General features: G+C 48.7%; 1 protein-coding gene across 1 annotated transcript in view; it reads right to left on the bottom strand.

Annotated features, from left to right (window-relative positions):
* SHANK3 (SH3 and multiple ankyrin repeat domains 3) overlaps positions 1 to 24,000 on the bottom strand; it is a gene marked incomplete at both ends in the record, with an annotated part of 518,002 nt that overhangs the window by 453,001 nt on the left and 41,001 nt on the right. The window lies entirely within an intron of this gene.

The following is a 24,000-nucleotide window of genomic DNA, read 5'->3' as shown; positions in this document are numbered from 1 at the left end:
AGCAAACTGAATGAATGAATGAATGAATGCTTTACTTGCATCCCAAACTATTCTGAAATCGGTACCTTTATCTACATTTTTTTTAAAAAAACCACTTTTGATTTATTTTTCGAAAATCCCCACTCTTGCTTGTTTCTGTAGCAACAAATAGTCTTCCTCTAGAACAGGGGTCTTCAAACTTGGCAACTTTAAGACTTGTGGACTTCAACACCCAGAATTCCTGAGCCCACATGGAATTCTGGGAGTTGAAGTCCACAAGTCTTAAAGTTGCCAAGTTTGAAGACCCCTGCTCTAGACCAAGGGTGGGGAAAGATGGCTCTTTTACAACTTGTGGACTTCAGCTCCCAGAATTCCATGTGGGCTCAGGAATTCTGGGAGTTGAAGTCGACAAGTCATAAAAGGGCCTTAGCTCCTCATCCTTGCTCTAGACTAGAGGAGCTAGATCTCCTTCTATAAACCAAACTCACAGGATTATGATCTCAACAACGCTTTGGTAATACTTCTGCTTTAGAAACATCAGAAGCCAAGCTCTTTGGAAGCCAAACCATAGCTATTCTTGCACAAGATTGATGTCTTTCAGAAAAGCAAGTGCACTCACTAGAATTGTCAATTCCTGTCTCCGTATATTAACCAACACCAAAAATTATCCTTCAGATTTAAAAAAAGGCCTCTTCTTTTGAAGTTTGCCTTAAGTAATTTTAATATTTTCCTCAGAAATTCTATCCCATTGTATGGAGATCATTCCATTCCAGCCCTCCGTCAAACACCAATGTTTGTAAGAGAAAATACGGCTAGTCCAGAGGTAGGCAACCTTGGCTCTTTTATGACTGGTGGACTTCAACTCCCAGAATTCCTGAGCCAGCATGGCTCAGCTTGGAAACCTCTCCCTTTCCCCTCAGCATGGCTGGCTCAGGAATTCTGGGAGTTGAAGTCCATGAGTCATAAAAGAGCCAAGGTAGCCTACCCCTGGGCTAGTCTCTCTACAAATCCTTTACAGAGTAGGACTTGTCCTTCTTTGGGCATCAATTCCTAGAATCAAAGTCTTAGTTCCACATATACAACATAGAATAATAGAGTTGGTAGGGACCTTGGAGGTCTTCTACTCCAGTCTAGTCTCCTTTCAAGATTTGCTGGACTGTCTCATCCTGCTGTTGGTGAGGGGGGTAGGGTGTTCATGGGAAGGATGAGCAAAGGATGCTGGGAAGGTGTGCATTCCTTGCAGGGTCACCCAAGGAGTGAAGGTCATCCCAGCTACCCAACTGAATTAGTTTAGGGGACGGGAAAGTGGTGCTGAGGTCCAGCAGATTCCCAACCCTCCATTTGAAGTGAAACAAACATGAGAGAGAGCATCGTAGCCTCAATGGATGGTGTTGACCTTCAAACCTCAACTGGCTCTGCCAAATAAATGACACCAAGCACGCTAGACAGATTTTATTTGACCTTCCAGCCCATCAGGAGGAGCAAAATCAGACGCAAGCTTCAGAAAGACTCCATTAAGCGAAGGAATGTAGAGCGGAGGTTCTGACAGGGCTCCGTTGCTTCTCCAGGCTTCAGCAGGTGCTTCACTCTCTCTGGAGCAGAAGAAATTGGTGCTAGAATGTGCACTTGCAGATAAAAGCAGACATCTGCTTGCAGTTCTGATCGTTCCATTTGAGATAATCTGTGCAGCAAAAGAGAAAGTGTTGCTGTGACCCACACAGAGTCCCTGAAGAGGATTTCATGGGAGAATTTATATTTGTTAGATGTTTTGTGCCAGCCATTGGCAGTTCCCCAAAAAGGTCATCAGATGGGAGCAAAGAGGCTTCTTTGCTTCCACTGATGAGCCAAGGGTCCCAGACCTGACAGCCCCATTGGTGAGAGAGTTTTATGGTCAGGGAGGGACCAAGACCCCCCATAAATACCTCTGCACGAGGGGCTGCTCTTTGTTCCAGTTCCAGTTCTAACTCTAGTTCTACCTCTACTCCTAGCCCCTAGTCCTTCTTCTGTTTTAGTTATGTAATGCTAGCTTGCTTTTATTTTATTTCTCTCTCACATGCAGGCATGAATGTTTTCATGCCAAGTATTTCTTTCTCTTTGATCTATCATTGAATAAAGCTAATATGATTGCATCTCTGCGTGATGCCTTTTACTTGGAAGCACCTTTAACGATTCATCGTGAGATCACCTCACAAGTTGGTAGCAGAGGATGGTTTAAAGGAACGCTTCCAAGCCAGCCAGGATCTATACTACAAGATGTCTGGGAGACCTGGCTCAAATCCATTTATAACAGATGGCAGGACTTCTCCTATCGTGACCAGAAGTCATCGATCACAGACGGCATCCTTGCCTACATCCAAGCCTTCAGTTCCTGAAGCAATCTCCACTGCAGGTGAGAGCACAAATGACCTCCACCCCGTCAGAGGATCCAGCAGAACATCTGGGAGCGCAGTGCATGCCTCCCTCTCCATGAACGCCACAGAGGAGAGCATAGAAGCTTTGCAGACTGCCCAAGATTGCTCAGATGCTGCAGAGGCGGACCTGGCTGAAGCCAAAAGCCTCATGAGTAAGCTGACTGCACAGGAACGTGAATAGCTGCTTGTAAAGATTTTTGAAATGCAGGGGAGGGGGAAGACAGCCCAGGAAATAGCGCAGAAAGCCTCAGAAACCCTGGTGTGCCTTTCCCTAGCGACCACGAGGCCACCAAATATGGCGCCCGTCACCCTTAGTGACCCCGGGACCCCAGGGCTTTTGGCGCGAACCCCCCCACCCAGCTGTGAGCTACAGCTTCCGGGGGCAAGCGGAAACAAGATGGCTCCGCCCACATGGTCCGGCACAGGAAACAAGATGGCGGCCCCCAGTAAGCCCACACGGTCTAACAAAGACAAGCCTTTTTTAAGCCTGGAAAGCCAGCAGTCCCTGGTATCCAGCCGAAATAGCATGCTGTTCTGAACCAGCCAACTACCGGCCTTGTAATAAGGCAAACCCCTGTTCAAGTAGTAGAGACTGGAGAGCGTCTGAGGCTGCAAAGCGTCTGCCAAGTTTAATTCACAAGCAAAACAACAGAACAAGAAACACAGGAACTTGAATCCTCAAGCGGAAGGGTTGCTTTCAGCAACCAGCCCCTCCCCAAACACTCCTTTTATTTAGAGTTCAGGGCGTGGTCTCCCTGTGCCTCCTCCCGAGGAGTCCCACAGCCTTTCTTTGTTTGTTCCTGCTCGACTGCCTCCTGCGTCAGGCGTCCTTGAACAGGGCCAGCTGTGGGTCATCATCCTCCGCACTATCGGGCTCACGCAGCTGAGAAGAGGGCCCCGGCTGGGAGCTCTGCCAAGCCTGCAAGCCATCATCAGCCGGTTCGTCTCCCACACCCTCCTCCTCCCCCTCATCTGAGTCATCCGATACATCGGAGCCGGCAGCCGGGCCCACAGGCTGGCCCTGAGTCACAACACATGCAATCCCTGGCATCCAGCAGAAATAGCATGCAATCCCTGGCATCCGGCCAAAATAGCATGCAAATTCCTGGGCTCTCTCCACCACAAAGCCTAAAGTCCTATGATGGCGATGAGATCTGCCCAGCCGATACTAATACAAATACAAATGCAATTAAAACGGCCATCCAAGTCCTGACTATGGCCCTGGGGGCCAAGCAGACGTCGGGGGTGCCCACCCCCCCCAAGGCCTCCTTCCCTCTCCCCAGGGCCCAACTGCCGGGGGGGATCCAGCCTGCAGCCTCCCAACAATCAACCCCCACGGCCTCCCACCTTCTCTTCAGGTCCTCAGGACCAGCGATGGGCATCTCAGGGCAAACCAGGCAATGCTGAATATCCATGTGCTTGCAATTCTCGGGAGGAATCATTGCAGCAACTGCGAGCCGGCAAGTCTGGGCTCCGCCCCCCCAATGCCTCATGGGAAGAAGGGAAAAGTCCTGAACAACGCCCTCCCCCGGATCACATGGTTTCCGGGCACACCCATCTGGAGTTACTAAATAATCAAGAAAAAATTCCCTCCTCGACCACTAGAGGGACCCCTTTCCCTTTCCCTTTTATGTCGATGGACATTTCAGAGACCTTTGAAAATGGATCTGAGGGGGACTTTTTTCCAGCGGCAAATCTTCCAAGAAACTTTAAAAAGCTGCAACTGGGAGGGGAAAATTATAACAGTTGGAGTAAAGATATACAAGTATATCTCTTAAAGAATGGGACTCTACAAATGGTTCAGAAACCACCCCCTCCCCCATGGGGACGTCAAGAAGAGTGGCGACATTTGCAGGCTTACTCTGCTCTGCTCAGTTTGCTGGATAATAACTTGTTTTCCAGCATCCCAGCAGGACTCAGAGCTGCTCACGTTTGGCAGCTATTATACAATTTATTCAACAGCGATACCATTGGTTCTATCACCAGATATACAACTGAGCTTTATACAACCAAACTGAGGTTTGGTGCCAGCATGCCTGAGCACCTTGCAAAATTAAAGGCACTCAGGGCAGAATTGATATCCAGAGATTTTCCAGTAACTGATGTGAACATGGTCTCGATCATTTTTGCTTCCCTAGACAGGAGTTGGAGCAATTTCATTGTTTCACTCGAAGCGGTCAAGAGGGAAGACATAAATCTGTCCTACCTCACAGGGAGACTCATCGAAGAGGACAGGAGGAGACGGGATACTGGAGAATACACCAGAGTCACCACTCAGCAAGCCAGAAGGGGGCGCCACAACTCAGAGCAAATTAATGCTCTACTTAAGTGTTTCATCTGTGGCTCTGAGGAGCACCTCAAGAAAGACTGCCCCCATCAACATCAAGCCCCTAAACGTGGTCCCAATCAAGTAAGGGGCAAGGGGCAAGGAAGGGGGCGTGGCAGGGGCAAGGGAAATTTTCTGCATACTTGTTCCCTCACCCCCACAACAAAGGCTGATAGCTCCACTGACTTATGGTTACTGGACTCTGGAGCTTCTTCTCACATTACTAATATGAGTCAAGGTTTTAAAAGGTTAAAGAAAATTAACTCATCTGTCAAAGTGGCAAATGGGGATACAGCTTTAGTTGTTGGGGAGGGCTTTGTTTCTGTACCTGGACTTGGAAAAGTTGAAGGTGTTTTGCATGCTCCCTCCATTGCCAACAACCTATTAAGCATTACCAAATTATGTGACGATGACAAAGTGGAAGTTTTATTTCGCAAGGGGGGAGGTCATGTCACCCAGAACCAGAAGGTCATTGGAAATATAGCCATCATAAATGGCTTACCATATTTTTCTCCCAAGCCACCACAGCCTGCCCCAAGGCTTTCCAAGGGCAGTGTGGGCAAGGAGCCTGAATCTCAGCAGGCACCTACAGCACCACTCAAAGCAACTAGAGCCAAGAGGGTGTCAGTGGGGAAGCCGCTCCACGATAAGTGTGACCACCTCCTCCACAGACGGCTAGGTCATGCAAGCTTCCCTGTAGTTAAAAAGATGGGAGAATTTGCTGAGGGAGTCCAGCTCAAGGATTGTGACGTGTTTCTGGACTGTGCCATTTGCAAGAAAACAAAGAGGAAGGCTGCCTCTACCCCAAAGGTGTCATTGCGTAAGGCTCAGTACCCATACCAACTAGTACATGTTGACCTAGTTGGGCCTTTCACACCATCCCTAGGAAAGAAAAAGTATTTTCTCACTGCCGTTGATGATTTTTCACGATACGGCCACGTGTATACCCTCGCAGAAAAATCTGAAGCCTTTGACGCCATAAAGTCACTGTACAACTTCGTAGAGACCCAGTACAAGACCAAGATCGCACAATTGCAGAGCGATCGCGGGGCTGAGTTCATGTCTCAGAAGTTCCAGGACTGGGTAAGGCATAAGGGCATCCGCCATTTTCTTATTGCACCATTCACCCCTTCGCAAAATGGTGTAGCTGAGAAAAGAAATGGAATTCTGCAAACCATGATGCGTAGTCTGATTGCGGACGCAGGTGTCGCAGAATCATACTGGGGAGAGGCAATCCACTATGCCAATTACACCTTAAACCGCACCTGGAGCAGTGTTGTGAACCAGACCCCATATTTCCTGGTTCACGGTAGGAAACCAAACCTGGGACATTTGCGTGTTTTTGGTTCCTACGCATGGGTGCACATCCCCAAGCAGCTGCGGAAGAAGGGGAGATCTGTTTCCCAGAGACTAAGGTTCTTGGGCTATGCTCCTGGCTCCAAGGCCTATCGTTTCCTGGGAGAAGGGGGCAGGCCTGTGACTTCCCAATCTGCCTCTTTCGAAGAGGACTCCAATTGGACTCAGATCCACTCAAATGATCTGAGCCCATATGCCACCCGACCCAGCAAGGACACACCGACCACGACATCACCAGAGGCGACCACGTACCCTGCCACCGACGAAAGTGAGGAACAAGACGAAGATGTGTCCAGTCCCACGGAGGAAGACACGCCGTCTTCACCCCCAGTGACGCCTCAAAGACCCACGGAAGAAAAGAGCGGTGAGTGGCAGAAGGTAAGGAGGTCAAAGCGGTCCAACAAAGGGGTCCCGCCAAAGAGAATTGACATTGGCCACATCGCGTCTGTCAACAGCGTTGTGGTCACCCCAAAATCCTTCTCTGACATCCAGGAGCTGCCCATCGAAGAGCAGGAGAAATGGCAGCTCGCGATGGAGAAGGAGATGCAGAGCTTAAAGAAACTCAAAGTCTTCACCCCCCAGCAACCACCAAAGGAGAGGAAAGTCATTGGCACAAGGTGGGTTTACAAAGCCAAACCACTTGCCAATGGCCTCTACCTGTATAAGGCCCGTTTGGTAGCCCAGGGCTTCGCTCAGCGTTACATGGAGGACTACTTGGAGACTTACTCTCCAACCGTCTGGGCAGAGAGCGTCAAGGCCGCCCTCGTGACTGCAGCCGCTCTGGGAGAAGAAGTCTTCCAATTCGACATCCAGACGGCTTACCTCCACGCCAACTTGGACCGGCAGATCTACGTGAGGGCTCCTCCTGGCTACCAGCAAGAAGGGGGAAATACATGGTTGCTCCACAAAGGGTTATATGGTCTCAAGCAGTCAGGGAAATTATGGTATGACTGTCTTAGAAAGAGTTTAGAACAAGTTGGTTTCACCACATCTCATGCAGATGAATGTGTCTTCACACGCAATTCCAAAGGTACCACAGAACGGGTGTTAGTTTATGTGGACGACCTATTATATGTAGGGCCTGACAAGGAAGGGTGTGATGAATTTGCCAAGGCCCTGGAAAAAAAGTTTACTCTGAAGTCTTTGGGGCGGGTTGACAAGTACTTGGGTGTGCATATTTTAGCCACTAAGGGGGGGTTCGCTCTATCTCAAAAAGAAAATATAGAGGAATTACTGGCCAAATGCAAAATGACAGAATCTAATCCTACGCATAGTCCAATGCAAAGCGACTTTTACAACCACACCCATAAGGACGGTCCTGAGTTCACAGATAACACGCTTTACAGATCTGTGATTGGCTCCTTGCTATACATCAGCAATTGGAGCAGACCTGACATAGCTTTAGCTGTGAATCTATTGTCCAGGCACGTGGAACACCCAAAGGAATTCCACTGGACTGCTGTTAAAAGGGTGCTTAGATACCTAAAGGGCACAGCTGATGCCCTCCTTATGCTAGAACCAGAGAAGGGGAAGACGGCCCAGCTCTCCGCTTACTCAGACGCAGACTGGGCTGGCGACACCAAAAGTAGACGGAGCACTTCTGGTTTCCTCATATTGCTAAATGGCTGCCCAATACATTGGCATGTTAGGCAGCAAAAATTTATTTCTTGCTCCACGGCCGAGGCTGAATATGCCAGCCTGTCAGACACGGCCAATGATTTGACTTGGTTCAATGAGCTGATAACAAGCATCTGGGCATCTCCCCCTCTGCCCATCCAAATTCTAGAGGACAACACTGCCGCAATTGCAATCTCGGAGGCTTATGCAGTAGGCTCCAGATCTCGCCATATAGACATACGCTATAAAAATGTCAGGCACCTTGCGAAAGAGGGTTTTATACATGTTGAGCACTGTAATACAGCTGACCAGACAGCTGATCTGTTTACCAAGCCTGTTCCCATTGACCGGCACAACCTTCTGTGTAAGCGTTTGTGTTTGGCCTTCTGAATGTTTTTATGCATGTCTATGACACCTGCTCACCCCTTACATGCATTCACTGGTCCCTGTCATTGGCTGGCAAGAAGGGGAATTGTTAGATGATTAGTGCCAGCCATTGGCAGTTCCCCAAAAGGATCATCAGATGGGAGCAAAGAGGCTTCTTTGCTTCCACTGATGAGCCAAGGGTCCCAGACCTGACAGCCCCATTGGTGAGAGAGTTTTACGGTCAGGGAGGGACCAAGACCCCCCATAAATACCTCTGCACGAGGGGCTGCTCTTTGTTCTAGTTCCAGTTCTAACTCTAGTTCTACCTCTACTCCTAGCCCCTAGTCCTTCTTCTGTTTTAGTTATGTAATGCTAGCTTGCTTTTATTTTATTTCTCTCTCACATGCAGGCATGAATGCTTTCATGCCAAGTATTTCTTTCTCTTTGATCTATCATTGAATAAAGCTAATATGATTGCATCTCTGCTTGATGCCTTCACTTGGAAGCACCTTTAACGATTCATCGTGAGATCACCTCACAATATTGCTTGCCCTCAACTGCCCATTAGCTCTCTCAGATGCCCCTGCAGATCCTCAGACTACCTAGAAATCTCAAGTGGTCCAGAATGCACACGGTAATAGGGGGACCCCCTTTTGCCAACGTAACATGTCTGTTGTGAAACCTGCAACCTGCTTCCAATTGTTTTCTGGGTGCAATTCAAGGTGCTGGTCCTCACCTTTAAAGCCCTACCTGACACGGGCCCAGGCTGTGTGTGGGGACGCCCCTCCTTAAGGGAATCCACTCATTGCTCCAGGTCAGATAGGATGGGCATCTCCTAGCCCCTCCCTTTCAACATTGCCACCTTATTGGATCTTGGAAGTGAGCCTTCACTGTGGCATTCCCCCCACTGCCCTATGGAACCCCCTCTGAAGTTCCTCTGAACCCCCCCCCCCTTTAGCCTTCCGTCGGGCTTTCAAGGCCTGGATTTTCCCCCAAGTGCTGGGAGAAGATTGGTTGATTTCAGATCAGAACTTTTGACTTGGTCCCTGGCTTTGTTTTTTTGTTTGTTATGTTTTGTTTTTATGTTTTTAATTTGCTAGTTTTATAATTTCCCTATGGTTTTTATGTTGCCCAACTTTTGGTGAGGAGTTGTTTATTAGATGGGCAGCTACATGAATATTTTAAATCAATAAATAAGATAAATAAACGTCATCAGTTGCCAGTGTTCCAAGAAGGATCAAATGGACCTCAGCGGACACCCCGAAACCTTACTTGTTGTGTATTCAAGCTCAACACAGTATTCGACGTTCCTGAAGTTATCGGGCTGGTTTTTCATCCAGGATACATAGTTATTTATGGATCTGTCTGTCCAAACCCATTTGCCTTTCTGTAATGAAAGGGAAACCATGTTAGCCAATTGAGGAAGGGTCCCTGGCTCTGCAGGGCGCTTGGGCAAAGGGGAAAAGTTTTCAGGTTTCAAAGGTCAGACCAAATAATAATAATAATAATAATAATAATAATAATAATAATAATAATAATAATAATAATAATAATAATAATAATAATAATAATAATAATAATAATAATAAGAAGAAGAAGAAGAAGAAGAAGAAGAAGAAGAAGAAGAAGAAGAAGAAGTTGGAAGGGACCTTGGAGGTCATCTAGTCCAACCCCCTGCTAAGGCAGGAAACCCTATACCATTTCAGACAAAAGGCTGTCCAGTCTCTTCTTAAAAACTTCCAGTGTTGGAGTATTCACCTCTTCTGGAGGCAGGTTGTTCCACTGGTTAATTGTTCTGACTGTCAGGAAGTTTCTCCTTAGTTCTGGGTTGCTTCTCTCCTTGATGAGTTTCCATCCGTTGCTTCTTGTCCTGCCTTCAGCAGCTTTGGAGAATAGCTTGACTGCCTCTTCTTTGGGGCAGCCCCTGAGAGATTGGAAGGCTGCTATCATGTCACCCCTCACCCTTCTCGTCTCCCCCTCAATCACAGTTGACCTGCAACAATTAAGCGGGATTAAACCTGATGAAGGCTTGGATAGGGTGGCAACCAGGAGATCCAGACAAAAAAAAAACACAACACAACACCCCAGAAGAAAACTACTTGAAAAACTATTTTTCTAACTACTTAGAAAAAAAATGGGAATGGGGCAGAATTGGTGAACTTATGGTGAAACAATATCTTTCAGTTTGGGTGATCCAACCCTCAAATCCAAGGAGGAGCTAGAATCAGAAAGTCATGTCTGTCCTGAGTCCTTTGGGAGAAGGGCGGTATAGAAATTTAATAAAATAAAATAAATAAAATAAATGTCTGCCATTGGTTTACATATTTACAATTGAAAGGAAGATTTAAATTAGTCAAAAAGAATCATGGGTTTAAACCTTGTTAAAAATGAATTGGAAATCCTACTGTGTGGTAGTGGTGAACATATTATTCCTAAAGTCTATAAAGTGTTATTGAACTTCAATCTGGAAAATGAACGTGTAAAGCACTGTATGATTCATTGGGCAAGGAATTTTGGATATAATGTCATGCTTGAACAACGGGAGAATATGTGGAATAAAGGTTTAAAATGTACATTAAACTATACCTTAGAAGGAAATTTTTTACAAGATGATGTACCGTTGGTATTTAACTCCAGCTAAGTTATCAAGAATCTGTAAAGGCATTTTGAATGGATGTTGCGTCCTGGACAGCTGTATGTCTGCATGTGTGTTTGTGGGGTGGGGGGTGGGGGTGGAACCCACTTCCCTGTTAATATTTCTATTTGCAAATTCATCAGGAGCTGAGCTCCACTCCAGGGAAACCCCCCTTCTTTCTGTACGATACAGCATTTCCCGGGAACTGAAAGTGCAACAGAGCACAAGATGGAGGCCTGCCCATCACAGAAACGAGCAATTTCTACATAACATTAAAAAAAACGGGGGAGGAAACAACAAACCCCCCCACCAGGCTGGGACTGGCAGTCCCTGACTTAATGGCCCACCAGAGTTTTAACAAGGGCCGGAGGCCAAGCAGCGGACCATCAAGAGGGAGGTAGACTGAAGGAGGAGCTGAGTGCGAGGGGAGGCTTTGAAATGGAGATGGGGGTCAGGGAGGGGTCTGACCCTTTGGGGCTTTAAGGACAGCAATCGCTTCTTTAGCTGGGGTGAGACGGGTGGGGCGGCCCAATCCCGTTGGGATGAGACGGTTCCTCAAGTAACCTGGACCCATGTCGTGAAGGGACAGGCACAGAATCCGTCCCTTTGGGGCTTTAAAGGTAGGAATCAGTCCTTTAGGCCAGGAAAGTCTGGTGAGGAGAGAGAGACAGCAACGGAGACAGACACACACACACACACACACACACACACACACAGAGAGACAGAGAGAGAGACAGAGAGACAGACAGAGAGAGAGACAGAGAGAGAGAGAGAGAGAGAGACAGAGAGAGAGAGAGAGAGAGAGAGAGAGAGAGAGAGAGAGAGACAGAGAGAGAGAGAGAGACAGACACAGACAGAGAGTGACAGAGACCTGGAGCAGGAAACATTTGTCCCTAGTTTTGTCCAAGGCAAGAGATCCCTTTAGCAGAGACCCCCACCTCCACCTCCCTGAGGAGCCTTCAAATGGCCCCACAGAGACAGGAGAAATGAAACGATGGACCTTAGTAATCATAGACAGGGATGTACCTTCTGGGGGTTGCTCAGCCCGATCCAGACATTTTTTTGGCTTTCTCTATAGTCTAAGATGTACTCAGCTAAGTCAGTTAATTCTTCACTGCTACGGATGGAGGCGAGGCGGCAACCCGGTTTGCGCATCCTGCAGGACAACTGGGAGGAAGCGACCACAGAGAAAGTCACTTGTTCAGCAGAGAAGAAACACGTGTGTGTGTGAGAGAGAGAGAGAGAGAATGTGTGTGTGTGTGTGTGTGTGTGTGTGAGAGAGAGAGAGAGAGAGAGAGAGAGAGAGAGAGAGAGAGAGAGAGAGAGAGAGAGAGAGAGAGAGAGAGAGAGAGAGAGAGAGAGAGAGAGAGAGAGAGAGAGAGAGAGAGAGAGAGAGAGAGAAGACAGCAGGGATCTGACTGCATGTTCCTAGCCACCAAACTGACTTTGCAGACCTCTGCAGATGTCTTTGCTGTTCTCTGCAGCTCTTGAATGTTTCCTGACATAAATTCATGATTAGTTGCTTAAAATGTGAGCTGTCCATCACTTCAGAGTCAAGTTGACTTGAAGATGCCACCCATGTTTCCAGTGAAGAACCAGGACTCTGTTGTCTACAAGATGGTCCCTCAACCTGGAAGTCAGCGCTGCCCAACAGATACCAGCCATGAAAGCATTTTGCATTTCAGACTTCCCTAAATTAGTTGCTACCTTTTCCTCCCCACAGCCAAGAGGTTCTCCCCTGCAGCCCAGCCGGAGGGTACTTGGGGAGCTGTGCAAGGCTCCCCCTAGACTTCTCCCCTGCCTGGGCTAGGAGACCCGCAGGCACACAAGCACTTCTAACCTCTGCATCGTTCCAGTTTTTGAGTATATTGAACAGCTTGTAGCAAAACCCTTCCCTTGCGAGCCAATCTGAGGGACATCAGCTGCCTTTGGCTCCTGTGTGGGAAGAGAGGAAGCCCAGTCAGAAGAGGAGGAGGAGGAGGAGGAGGAGACAGCTGGGTCTCCAGAACTTCCTTAGCCTGCCAAGCCACAAACATCTTTGATGACAATACATTGAAACCCACTTGGGTTACAAACACAGCAGCTGCATTTGGTTTAGGCTTGGCTGATTTCCTTCAAGCTGCATGTCTTGTGTGAATCTGTCCATTTCGCTCGGTTTGTCATCCCATGAAGCATGCCAAGCCAGAAAGCGGATTCCTTGAAGCACCAGGTTAAGCCTGTTTCATCTTTGCACACTTGGATCCGGAGTGCCTGAGACTCTGCAACGTCCCTGATTTAGTGACAGATTTAGTGACAATTGTCCCCACTTTGGCTTCCGGCTATGGAGACGGCTACAACATGCTTCATTTGAGTTTACCTTTGAAAGCCTCCTGAAATTGCAATCCTCAGTACAGGGATCACCTGGGTCTGTCCTGAAGGAGATCCACTGTCCTACTGGGTGCCCCCAAATTGCTGAACCCCAAATGGCTTAAGAGCCAATTCTTTGTGGGACTGCCCCCCTCTGTCCCCTCCAGCCCAGGAGAGGCCCTTCTGAAGACGCCCCCCCGACAGGTGCTCAGGTCTTAAGGACGTAGGGAAGGGCCAACAGTCTCGTGTGGGACCCATGGAGAGAAGTCCTTAGCAAGAGGTGTGTGTGTGGGGGGCACTCTTAATGATCAATGCATCCATTTTTGCTAAAGTTCTAACTTTTAATTAAACCTGCATATCAATTGTATTCATTTTGCCTTTTTTTTGCCTTGTTGCAAACAGCCCTGGGTCTTGGAGCAGAGAGAGAGAGAGAGAGAGAGAGGGATCCAAATTGCAGAATGAGCCAAAGAAGGAATAAAAGCAACTCCAGCGAGAGGACACTGGGGGAGGGGGGTGTCCCAATCAGGAAGGGGTTCAGATGCGAGAGACCCCAGCTGGGACTCACCTCTTAGGGAGACAACCACCACCAGCAAGGCGAAGCTCAGAAAGACGAATCACCCCGTGGTCTTCCTTCCTCCCCTGCAGAGAAGAGCCGAGAGGGGAGAAGGGAGACCCCTGGGGAAGCCACCGCAGGGAGGGGACCCCACATCCCTCCCAGCACCAAGCAGAGAGACCCAGATTTGGTTTCACACTTTGGCGTTTGCCAAGCTGGACTCTGTGTCTCCTTCCTTGGCCATGCAACAGCTTCCTTGCTGGGTCACAGCGGACCCTCCATTTCTGTGTAATGTCCTGGGGGGGGGTTCTTCCCTGAGATAGATTGTCCTATAGGTCTCTTGCCCACCGAGAGATCCCTGATAGATCCTTTGCTCCCTGCCTGAGGGATCCTCCTGCAGATCCCCTGCTGCAATCTGGACATCGCCTGCAGCCCCCTGCAAGAGGTCCCTCCAGATGGAGAGACGGGCAGGCAGGAGTGATCTGGCACAGGAGACTCACCTGTCAGGTGCCCACAAGTGGGAGAGCCCCACTCACCTGTCCCTTCACCTCCTGGGACAGCCAGTCTGCTCAGAGGCAACTCCAGGCTTTCCTCCTTCAAAGGGAATGGAGGCATTTATAGGCAAGGAAAGGGGGGGGGTTCTGTGGGGGGAGGGCAGAGGGAGGGAGGGAGAAACTGCTTCGGGATTTCTGGTCCTGATTAACAACCTGGAAGAAGCTTCTTTGCACCACTAGATTTGGAACACAATAAGAATAAACAACCTGACTCCCTAGAGGTTAATCAGATTCATTGATTGATTGATAGATTGATTGATAATATACATTCTGATCTTTCTGACTCCATGCAAAAAAGGAGAATATTTTGGCCTCTCTAAGAAGCCAGAGAAAGATGTTTTTGACCTGGAAACCTCATGGATGGTCAATCTTGTTATTTTGTGGTAGTAGATGATGTTGCCCTCAAATTAGAAAGCTCTCAATAGATGTCTGAGGAAGAACTGAGGATCTTTTGAGTAGGGATGGTGTTTATGATGTACATGGATTAGACTCTGAGTTGGATGAGCATCTCTGATGAGGTGCCATATAAACATTTCAACAAGTAAAATGCCCACCACAGGACCCCCACTGCTGCGGTCAGTCAACTGTTGGAAAGATAGGCTGCATAACTGCCTTCACACAACACAGAAGTCTGAGAAGGGTGGATCATTTGAACCTGGTATGCGGTGGGGACCCAGCCTTTTCCTGAGGCATCCAAGTATGGTGGGAAGCAGGTCATCCTCTCCGGCCATAAGAGGCCAGGTGGGTTGGCCAGTATAGTGTGAGAAAGCTTCAACTGCACTATCTGCCTGGAGGAGACGGGATCCATTAAAGTTCTGGCCAGTGATTGCTTCTTGATCCATTTCCTTCCTTTGATCTGAGCTCATGTCAGGCCCAAAAAACTGAGAAGGACACACGGAATTACCTCTGAATATTTTCTTTATTGTTGTTTGCCTAGAGACAGAATCTTGCCAGATTCAAGCGAATATCTCCAATAAGTAGAGATTTACTCTGTGAATGGCTAGGGAGGGTCTGGCTGGTTGTCTTCCTGCCCATCAGACATTCCAAGATCCACTTATTGTTGTTTGCCTACAGACAGAATCTTACCAGACTCAAGATGATAATCATCATCATCTGTGATCTTTGAGTCTTTGACCAGTGTGATCTCTCAGCCAGATCCTGCTCTACCCCATGTTTGGATACCTCCATTGTGATCAACCTAGTTGTGAAATGTTGAAGAGAAGAAGGCAGAGGAGCAACTGTAAGCCAGCATATTGTACCACCTCCATTCAGTGGAACATTGGACTGGCTGCCCTGATCCCTCACCTTGGATCACAGGACCACAGGTTGGTCACCTTAAGGAGTTGGTGGGGCTCAGATGGTCCATCCTCTATAGTTTGCGGGAAAATCAGCTCAAACATCTCTGAAGCTTCCAAGATGGAGAACCCACCTGCAGAGGGAGGGTCTTCTACTTTTACCCTGAGAGAAAGTTTTTCTCATATTTCAATTCCATTTAAGAAGCTGAATCCATGATTTCTGGACTTAGTGGCCCGAGGACAATGTTTGCTGGGACATCCTTCCTGACGTGGCCATCCTGGGGCCCAAATAAACTCCATGGACTGGATAGAGATGACCAAGGTGCTCTGTCTTCAGGATCTCGGGGATCTGAACAGGGACCCCCAAAACTCACAGAGCAGCAGCTCAGCTGGTTGTTGGCAGGTTGAGTGTTATCAGTTGATTGACACTCTGGGCCACCAGCCAAAATCTTTCTTCTTCCCCTTGGGAGGAAAACAAGGAAGAAGAAGAGGACATCATGGATGAGGGAGTTTCATTGCAGACTCACCTAGCATTCAGCAGAGGGAGATGAAATCTGGGGCCTCTGAGTTCTGATGACCAGGGAGTCGGAGTGAGGGCAGGGAGTGGAAATGGGCACCAGAACCTAACCCCAGGCCCCATTCCCAGAGTGGCCCACCCCTTATCTCCCACCTCCTCTCCCTTGACCAGTCATCCCCTTGGATGCCTGCCCTTTCTCCTGCCACAACACCCATCACTGATGGCCTAATTGGCTGCTGAATTCTGGGATTATTAGGAGTGGACTCTTCAATGACCACCTCAAAAGTTATATTTCATGGGTTAGAGACTGTTGACTCAGCAGGAGGCAATCTACAATGTGATTGTTTGTTGTAACTATAAAGGGGGAGTTTATATAGCACTACACATTTATGTTAGCATCTCCAACTTCACCGGGACAGCTGTTAACGCAATTCCCCCGACAGTATGCCCACCCACTGGAATCAGGTATGAGAAATTAAGAGGATCGTGTGACCCGACACATGGCTTCTTTTCCCCGCTCTCTGTTCTCCAAAGACAAAACCTTTTTACATGGGTAAATTTTGGGATTGTCATTGAAGAGTCCACTCCTAATTATCGTAGAATTCAGCTGCCATTTCCCCATCCCAGTGATGGGATTTTCACTGACCGCAGGTGAACTACAACTCTAAGTGACACAACCAATTCAATTTCCCTTGACTCCAACTTCAATCCTGCCAAGTCCCGCTGTGCTGCCTTGTGGCAGTGGTGATGGTGATCTCCTGGGAACCCAAAATAAATGGGGTCAGTCATGCTAGACAGAATTTATTTGACCTTCTGGCCCATCAGAGATATCAACAGGGCTTCTTTGCTTCTCCAGACTTCACCAGGTGCATCACTCCTTCCGGAGCAGGAGAAAGAGCGGTTTGCACTAAAATCAGCACTGGCAGATGAAAGCATTTAAGGAATTGCAATTATAATCATTCCATTTCGTGTAAGCTGGCAAGAAAAAGAGAAAGATTTGTAGTGACTCCCTCAGAGTGACTCCTCCGTCATTTGCAGGCGGACATGAAGATACCACAGGGGGAGAAATTCATGTGCTAAAGTGGACTTAGCTAGCCAGCAAGTCAGGCCATGGCAACCATTGCAAAGATGTACCTCAAATAGGCACCATAGCTTGCCCAGAAGAGCAATAGTCATGGCGCTTAGATTTGTATCCTGCTTCACAGTTCTTTACAGCCTTCTCTAAGTGGTTTATAAAGTCAACATGTTGCCCCCCACTACTGTCCTCGGAAGGATGGAAGGCTGAGTCCACCTGGAGCCCGTCAGGATCAAACTGCTGGCAGTGAGCAGTGAGTTAGCCTGCAATACCCCATTTGAACCACTGCGCCACCATGGCTCTTGAGCTTGAGCATGCTGGGGTTGCACTCCTGGCACACTGGCCGAAATGCGCCAAGGCTGACTGGGGCTATCCTGACTCTGCTTTAGCACGGATGCCCCTGAGGCTGCTTACCTCACCTGCGCCTTCTCTACTTCACTGCAAAGCACAGGAGGAAAGGGGTGTTTAGATATCTCTGTGCAGCGTAATGTCAGTATAGATTTAGCTGGCTGAACCAACATTTCAGAGCAATGCCCTGATATAACGGAGGGTGGAGTTCCCTTGAATGAAATGCAAGCCAAAAGCTTTAGAGCAGGCAGAAACGTGGAGTCCAAAGGTCCCAGTTAGGTCTGGACGTAGCCTTGTTGGGCTTCCTGCTCTCCACCCCCAGCTGGCCTTCACTCTGCAACTATGTTGAGCAGGTTTGGACCTATGACCACTGTCCTTGGTCTGTCCTTTGTCAACCCACTCCTCTTTCTCCTTCTCCTCCCCGGCCTGGTCCCAGCTTCAGGAGAGCAGCTGAGGGTGATGTTTGGAGGGGAGTAAAGAAAGCCAGTTGCCTCCTGAACCCAATTTTTTGTTTTGGTTGACACAGACACCCCCGCTTTGACCTGTGCTCTTGTCTGTGCCTTGATTTTGCATTGTGGGCTTGCCTTCGGCCTCGGGACCTCGCCCTGTGAATCTGCATCCTCTCTTTAGACTTCCTTTGTTGTTTACTGGCTTTTGGAGACCGAGGGAGGCTGCCTTCAGCGTGGGGTGGAGTCTTACCTGACCGTTGCAGGGCCCTTTGCTGTGGGGGCTTTAATCAGAGCAATAAAGGAGTCTCCTTGCCTCTGTTCAGACAACCTGGGTCATAACAGTGACTGAGATTCATCCGACTGCAATGAGGTAGAACATCTTCAAGACCTTCCCCTCCACCTTGGCTCACCTGTCTGTTCTACAAGCTCAGCACAGAACTCATCCCCGTTCATGTTGTTGGGCTCTCCTTTCGCCCAGGCGTTGTATCTGACGTTGGAGCCGTCTGTCCACTCCCAGCTGCGTTTCTGCAATGAAAGGGAATCCGTGTTCACCAAGGAAGACGTCTGGCTATGCAGGTGTCCTTGACTTACAGTAGTTCATTTAATGTCCGTTCAAGATTACAATGGCACGGGGGGAAAAAAGTGACTTCACACCGTTTTTCACAGTTACGGCCTTGGAAGCATCCCCCTGGTCATGTGGTCAAAATTCAGATGCTTAGCAACTGATTCATACTTCTGACCATTGCTGAGTCCCAAGGTCATGTGATCACCTTTGGTGACCATCTGACCAGCAGATTCAATGGGGGGAAGCCAGATTAGTTAACAACTAGGTTATTAACTCGACAGCTGCAGTGATTCACTTAACAACTGCAGCAAGAAAGTCATAAGACGGGGCAAAAGTCACTTAACAAACGTCTCACTTAACAAAGGACCTACTTTCATTGGGTCGTTCAGGCCGATCCAGACACCCCCAAGACTTTCGAAATTTTGAGAGAGGTAGTTGGCAAAGTCAGCTGACTCTATTTTGTTGTGGATGGAGACCAGGTGGCAGCCAGGTGCCTGACGAATGCAGGACCTCTGGGAAGAGCAACAACAGAGAAAGGCATTTGTTCATCAGAGAAGGAACATAACAGAAGAAAGAGTTGGAAGGGACCTTGGAGGTCTTCTAGTCCAGCCCCCTCCTCAAGCAGGACAACCTATACCATCTCAGAGAAGTCACTGTCCAATCTCTTCTTTGAAACCTCCAGTGTTGGAGCACCCACAACTTCTGGAGGCAGGTTGTTCCACTGACTAATTCTTCTCACTGTCAGGAAATTTCTCCTTAGTTCCAGGTTGCTTCTCTCCTTGATTGGCTTCCATCCTTTGTTTCTTGTCCTGCCACTAAAATACTGCAACACCGGTAATCCTAATTCTTCTTTTCACTAAACTAACATATTCAATTCCTGAAACTGTTCTTCACATGTTTTAGCCACCAGGCCCCTAATCTTCTTCGTTGCTCTTTTCTGTACTCTTTCTTTCTGTGTGCGCGCATGTGTGTGTCGTGTGTCGTATGTGTCTGGGTTTGTGCATGTCCATGTGAGAAAGGAGCAAGGATCTGATACCACCGTGACTTTATAGACCTTTCCTAATATCCTTACTGGTGTCTGCAGCTCTGGGAGAGTTTGTGACTTAAATTCGTGAGTCCTTCTTTAAAATCTGAAGCCCCCATGACTTTAGTGTCAAGGAGATCAGAAGATGCCACCCACACTGCCAATGAGACATTACAAAATCTATAGTCTACCAGATGGTCCCTCAACTCTAAAGCTCAATGCTGCCCAACAGACATGGGCCATGAAAGCCTAAACCAGCATATAGTCCACAGCTTGTTTGCATTTCAGACTATCCTAAAATGATAATCCTTCCCATCGTTTCATACACCCGGCCTGGAGACCATCTGCTTCAGCCCACCCAGAGGGCATCTGGGGGCTTGGCCAAGACTTCTCCTGTGCTTGGGCCAGGATATCCTTCTAACCTCTGCTTTCTTCCAGGTGACTCTTTGTCTGAAGGCCTTGTAGCATAACATGCCTCTGTTCTGCCAATTACGGGAACAAGTGACTTTGGCTCCTGTGTGGGAAGAAAGATCAATGAGAAGATAGCCAGAAGAGGAGACAGTGGGGTCTACAAAGCATACTTACCTTGCTGTGTTGCAAACATTGTTGATGACAATAAATTGAACCTGAGTTACAGACCCAAAGGCAACGTTTGCAGAATGTCCAATGATTGGGGAGGTTTAACCAGGGTTAATTACCTTGAAATGCTGGTGTGAGTTTGTCCACATTGGTTGGTTTCTTGTTTAGTGAACCATGCAAAGCCATAAAACAGATTCCTTCAAGAACCAGAGATACCCCCAGAGGGTTGATTGTGGTCCTAGGAAAGGGTTGAGAGTTGTCCTCTCACGACACCAGAGACCCTGCTGGAACTCACCACTTAGGGAGAGGGCCACGACCAGCAAGCCCAGGCTCACAAGGGAGAATCGCCCCATGGCCTTCCTTCCTTCCCTGCAGAGAGACGCAAAGAGGGGAGAAGGAGAAGAAGGGGGAGCAAGAACCTTAGGAGGGGATCCTCAGGAAGGGTGATCCAACATCCAATCTGTGACAAAACTGGGAACCCCACAGTTTGGTTTGCACCTTTTCACTTGCCCAGTTGGAGACCGTTTCTCCCTCCTTGGTCATGCAGCAACCTTGGTGGGTCACAGTGGATCCTGCACTCCTCTCCAAAGGGACACAAGAGCCCCCCTAGAAAGGCTCTCCTGTGTACCTCTTTCTCTTCTGCAGAGATCCCCCTAGAGACCCCTTGGTCCCTGCCTCCTACAGATCCCCTGCTGCAATCTGGACATTGCCAGAAGCCCCCTGCAAGAGGTCCCTTCAGGTGGAGAGACGGGCAGGCAGGAGTGATCTGGCACAGGGGCCTCACCTGTCCAGTGCCCACAGGTGGCAGAGCCCCATTCACCTGACGCTCAGCCTCCACAGGTAGCAACTCTGCTCAGAGGCAACTCCAGGCTTTCCTCCTGCAAAGGGAATGGAGGCATTTATAGGCAAGGCAGGGGGTGGATTTCTGTGGGGGGAGGTCAGAGGGAGGGAGGGAGAAACTGCTTCGGGATTTCTGGTCCTGATTAACAACCTGGAAGAAGCTTCTTTGCACCACTAGATTTGGAACACAATAAGGGCACATAACATTATTCCCTGGAGGTTAATCAGATTGATGGATTGATTGATTGATAACATTCATTCTCAAAGAATATTTTGGCCTCTCTAAAAAGCCAGAGAAAGATATTTTTGACCTTAGAAACCTCATGGATGGTCAAAGCAAAATATCTCCTGTGGCAGCAGATGATGTTGCCCTCAAATTAGACAGCCCTCAATAGATGCCTGAGGAAGAGTTGAGGAGCTTCAGAGTAGGGAGGGTGTTTATGATGTGCATGGATTAGACTCTGAGTTGGATGGGCATCACTGGGGAGGCATCATATAAGCATTTCAACAAGAAAAATGCCCACCACAGGACCCCCACTGCTGCAGTCAGTCAACTGTTGACAAGGTAGGCTGCAAAACTGCCTTCACACAACACAGAAGTCTGAGAAGGGTGGATCATTTGAACCTGGTATGCGGTGGGGACCCAGCCTTTTCCTGAGGCATCCAAGTATGGTGGGAAGCAGATCATCCTCCCCGGCCATAAGAGGCCAGGTGGGTTGGCCAGTATAGTGTGAGAAGCCCTAACCCTAACCATGACCTGGATGGCTGAGAACCTCCATAGACATTCCACCACAACCCTTCACACAAGCTGAACACTCTTCTTCTTCCTTGCCTCTTTTGCTTCACAAGAGGAACAGTAACACCAAGGGAATGACCGGTCAAGGGAGAGGAGGTCGGAGATAAGGGGTGGGCCACTCTGGAAGGGGGCCTGTTTCGTCTGGCCAAAGACACGGCCTGACATCTCCGTCCACTCTTAAGCCAAGGGTTACTCTCCATGCTCCATGACCCAACACATTGCTAACTGTCCACGTCCCCCAAATGCATCGATCTTTTTTTACATGGGTAAGTTCTGAGATGGTCATTGAGAACGACACATGGAAATACCTCTGAATATTTTGTTGTTGTTGTTTGCCTGCAGACAGAATCTTGCCAGACTGAGACTGAAATTTCTCCAATAAGTAGAGATTTACTCTGTGAACGGCTAGGGAGTGTCCTACCCATCAGACATTCCAAGCTCCGCCTTCTCTTTGCCATCTGGGAAAGAGCCCCTCCCTGCTGTGACTTTGGACTACATTCCACCACAATCCACCGCACAAGGTGTCCACCCTTCTGCCTTTCCTTTCCCTCGAGCGGATAGAGCCAACTAAGATGCTTTTTATACAAGATCTCGGGGATCTGAACAGGGAGCTCCAAAATTCCCAGAGTGGCAGTTTAGCTGGTTGTCGCTAAGTTCAGTCTTAACAACTGATCAAGAGAGCACCATAAAGCAGTGACACTCTGGGCCACCAGCCAAAATCTTTCTTCTTCCCCTTGGAAGGAAAACAAGGAAGAAGAAGAAGAACAGGAGGAGAAGGAACAAGGAAGCAAGTCCTTCTTTCCATAGGAGATGGCTCTCTCAGCTCATGGCCGAGGGAGTTTTATTGCAGACTCACCTAGCAGAAAGCAGAAAGCGATAAAATCTGGGGTCTCCGAGCTCCGATGACCACACAGTCGGAGTGAGGGCAGGGACCGGAAGGTGGCACCAGCACTTAACCCCAGGCCCACCCCTTATCTCCCACCTCCTCTCCCTAGACCGGTCATACCCTGTTGATGGAATTGCTTGGGAAGTGTGAGGCTTCCATGAACTCGTGAACGTGTGGGGGGGGGGTTAGTACTGTGGCCAATAATTTTTGCCTTGCTCCAATTGAACTGGCGCTGTTCAGCCATGCTACCACCCACCACACTGCCACTATCTCCTGCGATGGGAATGGAGGCATTTATAGGCAAGGAGAGGGGGTGGGCGGGGTGGGGTGGGTTTCTGCTGGGGGGAGGGCAGAGGGAGGGAGTGGGAAATTGCTTTGCTTCGGGGATTCCTGATTAACAACCTGCAAGAAGTTTCTTCGTGCCACAAGATTTGGAACACAATAAGGGCACCCAACCTGACTCCCCGGAGGTTCATCAGATGGATCGATCGATTGATAACATACATTCTGATCTTTCTGATTCCAAACAAAAAAGGAGAATATTTTGGCCTCTCCAAAAAAGCCAGAGAAAGATGTCGCTGCACATGGAATTCTCACTGTTTGGTCTGGCCAGAGAGACGGCCTGGCACCACCAGCTTGTAGCTGGTGTTTTAGAAATGAATCCTAGGGCATTTTATGAAATGGAAGATGTTTAAATCCTTCCTTCCTTCCTTCCTTCCTTCCTTCCTTCCTTCCTTCCTTCCTTCCTTCCTTCCCCTTCCCTCCCTCCTCCCTCTTTTCCTTCCTCCCTCCCTCCCTCCCTCCCTCCCTCCCTCCCTCCCTCCCTCCCTTCCTTCCTTCCTTCCTTCCTTCCTTCCTTCCTTCCTTCCTTCCTTCCTTCCTCCCTTCCTTCTTCTTCCCTCCATTCAGCACCCTTAATGGCACCCAGAAGCACACATGCAGCTTGGGAAACTGCTGTGTCACATGGGCCACTCTTAGAGACCCAAAAAGCCCCCCACACACACACACTCTTCACCCCCTGTGTCTTCCAAATGCTCTACAAGGGTTGCCCCATCTTGCAACAGTCCAGCCCTGAGATGTTTGGGGCTTAAATGATTGAGCACAAGGACTCCTGATCCAGGAAGGGCTGAAATTGGAGCACAACCTAAAGGCTGTGCAAAGGCTCTCCTAGCTGTGACTGCCACCAGCTCACTGGAGTTGTGAGTCCAGGTTGTGCACCAACTCTGCCTGGGGCAGTGCCACTCTCTCCAGAAATGTAAAGCAAGCCCTATTCCTTATTAGGATTGATGATGTAACTTAGCTTGGGTCATGAAGCATCTGCAAGGAAACCACCAAGCTCAGAGAGCACCTAGGATCACATAGTCCCCCTCCCCCTCCCCCTCCTCCTCCTCGCCTTTAGAAATCATGGGCACTACATCACTGGAGGTTTTTAAGAAGAGACTGGACAGCCACTTGTCTGAGATGGAATAGTCTCCCGGGGGCT

Source organism: Vipera berus (assembly GCF_964194415.1).
Source record: "Vipera berus genome assembly, chromosome: 6".
Taxonomy (NCBI): domain Eukaryota; kingdom Metazoa; phylum Chordata; class Lepidosauria; order Squamata; family Viperidae; genus Vipera; species Vipera berus.
The sequence above is the reverse complement of the archived record's forward strand: the minus strand, read 5'-3'. Positions and strand labels throughout refer to the sequence as shown.